This window comes from Choristoneura fumiferana, chromosome 15 (genome assembly GCF_025370935.1).
Source record: "Choristoneura fumiferana chromosome 15, NRCan_CFum_1, whole genome shotgun sequence".
In the NCBI taxonomy this organism is placed as follows: Eukaryota; Metazoa; Arthropoda; class Insecta; order Lepidoptera; family Tortricidae; genus Choristoneura; species Choristoneura fumiferana.
In genome coordinates, this window is record NC_133486.1 from 6543265 (window position 1) to 6551771 (window position 8507).

Genomic DNA, 8507 nt, shown 5'->3' on the forward strand with positions numbered 1-8507 from the left:
ATTCTAATGAACGTACACACATCTGTAGGTACACATTGGTCGGAAACATACAAATGTTTAAACGCAAGTCACTCAATATTGTGTTAGGTACCAATAAACAGCGAATCGACCCTCACGACAGAGAGAGCTTGAGCTAACGAACGAACCAGTTCGAGTACCTAATATCGAAGTACAAGTCGATCACCCGCTGGGACTTTGCCGGGGAGCAATTACTAATTTAGTGGTATTTATTTTATTGTGATTCCTATTAATTTGTTATTTACCTACAAGAACATTCTCCTTGCCACCTTTTTCGTTAGGCATCCTGGGGAGTGAAATAAACGTAAGTTAAGTATGTCTTCCACCTCGCATTTAGTACACAAACATACAGCCTTGTTCACTGACGTCACGTAAATTTAACCCGGTGGGAATTGAGATACGAGTATTAAGGTGCTACACCTGCACCTTGTAATTTTAGTGTAATGTATGACTTGTAAGTTGCAATGATGCCAGGTTGGAATAGGGAAAAAGGAAGAAAAAGAAGATTTACTCAGCTACAATACGCCAGTTTTATTTTACCGCGAGAGTCATATGGACTGTTTCCAAATTCCATGCGTCAGTCTCAGAGCTATGGCCAAAATGCCGAAAAGATGGATGATCCAACTCTGTCGCTTTTGGAACACCTTTACTATGTATATCCGTCGATAGTGTAACGGAAAAGAACGATTATAGGCACGGCACCGTTGCGAAACTTTCGCTTGATTATTGTGGGAAAATATTTCTTTAATTTATGTACATACATAAAGGAATAACATGACTGACTAACTGACAGACAATGCATAGGTCTATATTGGAATCCAATTAGTTTGCCATAGTGAGCATTTGCCATGACACAAAAAAACTCCTGATGGTTATAAAATAAAACTAACGTAACCTAACGTATAGGATGGATGATTCTTGAAAATTTAATGGCTTTAGAGAAAAAAAGATTTATGGCAAATTATCATTATGACAAAAATTACATTATTATGGCTTGGCTTACAATGTTATGTATTGCGAATGGGACCCCAATTCACAACTAAACCACTGGAGCCTTGAGATTTGTCAAACATATTTCAGGAGGACCATACCTAGTAGTGGTGCACTCCGAAGAGATTTTCCTGAATTCCCACGGGATATAGAGTTAGCCAATTTTTTTTCACGGGAGCATTATCGCAGGATAAAGCTGGTGAACTGTATGAAACTTTACTACAAATACAAATGGCTGGGGGCAGGTTATTACAGTAAATTAAGGGTCTATTAGAAGGCAAGTCACCTTCAAACCATTATACAACACAAGGAAGTTATGTAAGGTTGCTTAAAATGAATCACGTACAGGCAATCCGTGCAACCATGCCATTATAAATAGCGAAAACACAAGTCAAGTTCACGAACGGAATCGAAATAACGACGCTGTTAGCGCATAAACATAATGGCATTGTGCATACAAATTTTTCAATTGTTTTTCGTTACGTTCGATTGCGTAAACTAAGCAAATTTTTGTGATGCAATCTGTAAAGGATACACTTGCACTAAAACGTGAATATGACGCACGCTTGTTGTACAATCTCACAATGGATGAGTATGAGTATGACCGACGACTATGTACCTACCTTAAAACTTTGGCAGCGGGATGGGATAGGCCAAATACAAGTTTTTTTAAAAAGAAATGTGCTAACAACAACGGCACCACGGCTACCGACCAATCCACCCAAAAATTATCGCTTGCACAGGTACCTACGGCAATAATGGATGTATCGTGCCATCTATCGCAACAATTATAAGACACGACATCTACTTTCCAAACTGCATTGAGAAGGCGTACGAAGTGATGAAACTTGGCGTGTATTATATCCAGAAGAAGAAGACGCCAGTTCGAATCCGTGTGACATACACGAAACATTTTTTCGTTTTAAAAAAAACATAGATTTCGTTGAGCAAGCGTACTGCTAATAAAAACAAATAGGTAGATAGATATTATAATATTAGGAATAGAATAGATATATTGCGATGCCTCGAACTTTTCGTCTCTCCTGCGCTTGAATATGAACGCGTGAAATGTAGGTAGTCTTCGAGTACAATCTGCAATAACCCATTTTTGTGCATGGAGTGGCGTTTCTTATTATCATATTATAGGACAGGTTACTCGCACTTTTAGCTCACGAGACATTTCTATTGCTCTTGTTAAATACTTTGCAGTCCCTCCGGTTGATTTAATGTTGGAAATCTTCGCACCTCTTACTCACAGACGAAAGAGGAATAATTTTCAGATTACCTCGACAACTACCAAACTGTAGAGGATAAGAAGCGCTTAATGTCACTAATGGCGGTAATCTATTCCAAGGAGCTCTTGCCAAAACAAGAGTAAACAACAGCCAAAACCTGCATGCAGTTTTATTATTAAACAGATTTATGTTTGATGTGGGATGTGAATAATTTTAGATGGTTTCATTAAGCAGTTTTAATGTTTAAATATTGGGAGGTTGCGTGGGGGTAATGAAATCTATCGCAGCGCTCATAGTGGCCAAAAGAAGAAATAATCTAGGCTATGTAACTACCTAATTTTACTAATAGATGTTTGTGTTATGATGCGAGCTTGAATTATTGAACACTGTCCCTGTTTTGTTCTTAAATCTCGGACATGTCCAGCAACAATTATCCTTATGAAACGGTTTGTGGTTGAAATTTTGTATTTAGTGATAACTACTCACAAAGCCGGTCTTCAAAATTATACTCATTTTGATCTGAAAACTATATTTAATTTATTACTAGCGATATAAGAACAATTATATACTTTTACTATTATTCAAAGAAACCAATAAGATAGCTGTCTTTTCGTTTTACAGTAAAAGTACAACTAAACATGAAGTAAACAAACCCTGACATAACGAAAATAAAACACACTTTTTGAATAAATTTTACTTACCTCATTTAATTTTAATGACCAAAAATGAATTCACAACCTTTTGTCCACCCAAATCACAGTATCACAGTAATTTTGTATTATAAATTAATACGTTATAGGTTTGATTTTTGTCACAATGTCGCGATGATATTTCAAAACGTCAGAGCATCAGAGCCAAAAAAGTTGCGGACGCTAGGTGGCTCTTATTTCGATACTCATACAGTGACTCTTCAGATACTTTAGCATTAGCAGTCATCAAACGCTGACAAGTGACAATTCTCAGAACATATATTTCAATTTGAATTGGGGAATATTTAAACAGTGAATTAGTCTTTAGATGAAGCAGCTCCACAATCATTCCATCACAATAAAATATAACTGGGATTAAAATGAGGCCGATTTTTTTAATGCGCGAGCGCCCGCGATCGTATTTACTATCGCTTTCTATCGTGAACCCATACCGTGCCGTGTGACAGAAAGGAGCTATGAAAACGGTTGTGATTCCGAGTGCGTTAAAAAATTGTGGCCTCTGGTTAGGGTCACTAAATTAAATATTACTAAAATGTCATTTTTAACATAATCTCGATTGCTAACTATATTTTTAAATAACTGTACATGCATTGTCATCCTATCTACATACTCGGTATAACTTACCAGAGAACTATTGAATCAACACGATTCATTGCCCAAAATAATCCGGACTGCATGTGAGCACGAAATGAACCAATATTGTGGGTTCGGGTCTTCGGGTGGGTTGTTTTGTTACGAGTGATACCGCAGTTCGTTGCATTAGTGTATTTACTTTACGCGTCTATTTATACACAGAGAGTAGGTCCATACTTAGTACTTGTAAATATTTCGATAAGATTTACAGGCGATTTAGAGGCAGGCGGTGCTGCGTTCTAAAACTCGTCGATGACGAAATAGTCCAAGTCCAAGAAGAGCTTGTATTATAGATACTAGGCAACGGCTTAACATGATTATATATATATAAATGCATACTTAAATACATAAACCCGTAAACAACCATTTGTATTATAAATAATCTGTCCCGGATGGAGATTGAACCCGGGACCTCAAGCTTCGTAGTCAGATTCTCTAACCACTTGGCTATCCGGTCGTCGGTTGGTATTTCTCGAAGACTGCCCTCAGACTGCTTTGGATCGGAAGGAATGAAGGACATTGTGTGAGGCCTTTTCCTAGAGTGGGACACCAACCCAGGCTAAATAATAATATTTGATACAAACTCGTACTTCATGTGAAAAAATATATTTGAAATGAACATGACATAAAAATATCGCTTAGCCTGACAGGGACGCTTGAAGCTGTCGTCGACACATTAACTGCTCCTAGCGGTCCATCTATAGAAATCCAAACTTCCAAAGTCAGCGCATTGCGACTCCTCCGTCGCATTCGTACGCATCAATATATCTCATGACATCTTCGTTATCCTCACGAAACACAGTTTTAATATAAAATAAAGAAATAAGTCGTCTGTTAACTTGGGTTTGTTTGGATTTCATTGTGTTTCAAATAAATAACCCCTCACGATACAGTTTTCCCGTTTTACTTAGGCGTTATTACCCCCACGTTCGGGACCGATGCCTAAGGCGTTTAGGTGTAGCCTAACAAGATTTTTTTTGGTTTGGAATAAACACACGAATGTATTGTAAAAGACCAACAAAAAGTATTCAGACATTGGAAGTATAGTTTACCAACCTTCATGCTTTTTCGACGATTTAACACATTTTACACGCACAATAGTCTAAATCCTTCACGGGCCGAATTATATAACAGGCATTTCATTGAAAAAATGCAAAACTTCAGGGTTCGTATAACACTACAGAAACCTTCATACCTAAACGTGCGTTTTGTGAAGTAGATGCAATAAAAAAGGAAGAGCTACTGTATTTTCTATGTGTTATATAGTTACACGACTGCCTTAAAAAAATAATGTATTGTTTTAAAAATGCACAATAAGCAAAGATAAATTCGTACATTCTGTTATAATGTGAATTTTATTTATTTGGAAAGGTTCCGTCCCAAAATATTGTCAAAATGAATCCCTAGGTAAAAGTTAAACTTACAATTTTGTAGTAGGTGTAGTAGGTTTAGCGATATAAGCTTGTAGAGTTAACAAACAGACAGAATATTAGTAAGGATTATTATACCATGTCGACCGACATTATATTTGCTCAATATCTATATCAGTATAACCTGTCTGTATAGCTTCAGTGGCTAATTCTAACCATAATATAACCGGAGCAAATATACATAAAACAAGGATCAAAGATAACCCAGATAAAAGATTATAATGCTATGGTTTTACGGTTTGAACTACTAACATGAATGTGGGCATCATCAACTACGTATTTGGGCTGTTGGTATTTAAACAAATTGAAGGTAAGAACGGTTTGAAAATTAGTCATCACGAACAATTACTATGGTTACCATTTATTTAAAAGATAAAAAAATAGATTTTATATTGTTTTCAGATTATTTAATTCAGTGGTAAGTCATAGTACTTTGTGAGCTCTTCATTTTGAGATTAAAATCTCAATTTTAAAAAAAGGTGACTAGACATGTTCTTTCCGTGGACCCTTCAATTAGTTTAATGACATTGAGAGGAATGATCTATAAATTAAATGTCACGAGGATTGTGAATGACAATTCGTTGACTGAATGATTATTGATTATACAGTCATTGTTTTTCTTGTGTCAATGTTGAGTTATAGATCTCAGGCTCACAATTTGTGTTTTATACCGGGTGTGGCCTGTAATATGATCAAATAATTAAAACATAGATTATACTCCTCAAACCGAACAACATTAGTTTAGCGATTTTTAAAAAAAGTTAGTTTTTTTAATTTTATTACTCTTTTAAGTTTATTCGAAGAAGCAATGTAAAAGCAAAATGTTTGATGTTTGTAGCGTGACAGGCGACGTCAGTTGTGTTCTAGGATGGCGTACATTGAAAGCAGTATTTAATTTGTATAAAAAAATGGACATTCAAAGACTCCAAAGACTCCATTATTTTTAAAAGTCGCTGAACTAATGTTCAGTTTGACGAGGACGATCTATGTTTTAATTTTTTGCTCGTATTATAGGCCACAGCCGATATGTTATGCCTACTACACAGTTTTTTTAATAAGAATCAAATGTCTCAAATAAAATTTCTTAATTTCAAACAAATATTTCTTGAAGTTAGATAATCTCAATAGCGTTTCAAAAATACAAAACATCTTGAAATTCAAAATTGTTAGTCTTCTCTAATCTTTACCTCGTATTGTAAATACTATTATGTATCAGTGGGGCGCCGTCTTCGTGAGAGAGGTCTTGACCCCCGCTCTGGGTCGTTTCTGGTGCAAAGGTTGTCTATCGCGGTTCATCGCGGCAACGCAGCGAGTGTATTGTGCACCCTTGCACCAGGTATGACGCGGGGCGGTTTATTTGACTGATTGTGTATTCGTCTCACCTTTGTGTATTTGTTTTAATTTTAATAACTTGACATGTTAAATGTATATAAATGATATTATGTATCTAAGTACCTATTATGTAGTTGCAATACATATATTGACATTAATTAAATACACTAACACAGAACAAAGTACATGAAGAATAAATATTTGTAAAACTATATGAAGCCGGTAGTCTGAAAATTAAACACCAGCCAGAAGTAAACTAAACGTTTAGTTTAGTCATAATGTAAGTACTCGTACATCAAATTAAACACTATGCAAGCGCAAACGTATGCCATTTGCTTTGTCTTTGAAACTAATAACAGCGAACAAAAATTAACTAGTAATAACAGCAGCACTGGTTCAATATGTATATGGACATATGCAGCGCCAGGAACTCGATTAAAACCAGACGCTAATTTATACAGGATCTCTCGAATAACAGCGGTACGAGGGCGAGGTTTGATAGAACAGTTTACTTAGGTGTTAGGTGAAAAGAAAAAGAACTAAGTAAATAAAGTAAAGTTGGAGTAACCCAGTTTTATTTTCATTTATACTACGCATCACGTTATACTATGTTGACTTTAGGATCCTGTAATGCACACACGTCTACATGTTTTAACTACTCGCCTTAACTAACCCACAAAGGATATAATCGTAACAATGAAAACGACACGCAATGTAAAACGACACCGGTTCGGTTCACGGACACGTTAACACGTTGTTGTTGTATTTGTTTCATCGCTACCAAAACCTTGAATTAATGATCAGTACACTTTGCAATGCAACTCTATTGTGTGACGAATGTTTATTTGACTACAGCTTTTGAAATTAAGGTCCGTTTATACCTAGAGACATTGAGCGTGCCAGACACGTGCCGTGGCAGACAAAATAATATTAAGTGTCTGTCGGCGTCTGCGCGGCCGTGTAACCATAGATATAAATACGTTAATAGACACTGTCATCATCATCATCCCAGCCTATATACGTCCCACTGCTGGGCACAGGCCTCCTCTCAGAACAAGAGGGCTTGGACCGTAGTTCCCACGCGGGCCCAGTGCGGATTGGGAACTTCACACGCACCATTGAATTGCTTTGAAAGCCGTGGTGGCCTAGTGGTTTGACCTATCGCCTCTCAAGCAGAGGGTCGTGGGTTCAAACCCCGGCTCGCACCTCTGAGTTTTTCGAAATTCATGTGCGAAATTTACCACGAGCTTTGCGGTGAAGGAAAACATCGTGAGGAAGCCTGCACAATAGACACTGTATAGAAGAATATTATTTTTCATCGCTACCAAAACCTTTTAATGATCAGTACACTTTGCAATGCAAGTCTATTGTGTGACGAATGTTTAGTTGACTACAGCTTTTTAAATTAAGGTCCGTTTATGCCTACAGACATTGAGCGTGCCAGACACGTGCCGTAGCAGACAAAATAATATTAATTATATTAAGTGTCTGTCGGCGTCTGCGCGGCCGTGTAACCATAAATATAAATACGTTAATAGACACTGTATAGAAGAATATTATTTTTTCTGCACGGCACGTGTCTGGCACTCTCAATGTCTGTAGAAATGGACCTTGTGGCCGCTTGTAGACGTCCGTTGTTTTCACCGGACAAGTACCGTTTTTTTTTTGCGGACTTGCGGTGTTGTTTGCTTACAATGAACGTGTGTACATGCACCAAACATTTCTCAGCGACTTAGCCATACAACACCGCAAGTCCGGCAAAAAAACGGTCCGTTCTCCGGTGAAACAACGGACGTCTACAAGCGGCCTAATTTTTGCTAAATTCAGAAGGCATACGCCCAAGATAAAAAGTAGAAAAAAAATCCACCGGTTCGGAAAAACCTCTGTTGAAAAGATATTTTTTTAAACAGATTTACATTAGAATGTTGTTGAATGATCACAAGTAGCAGAACCACATTTTTTAAACAGTAGATTTCGCTATTCGAAGTAAGGGATCGCCAATACGGATCGGAATCATTTCCAAATAGCCTGGCCATGATAATAATGATTATATTATGTATATAATCATTAATTTTATAAATGCCTTAAGATAAATATTAAAGCAATTATTTAAAAATGATAATGATATTTTATGATAATTGAGGCAGTTTCTAGACAGT

General features: G+C 36.8%; 1 protein-coding gene across 3 annotated transcripts in view; it reads right to left on the reverse strand.

Moving 5' to 3' along the window:
* The window catches only part of gol (ring finger protein goliath), a 126719-nt gene that overhangs the window by 67889 nt on the left and 50323 nt on the right, over positions 1 to 8507 (reverse strand). The window lies entirely within an intron of this gene.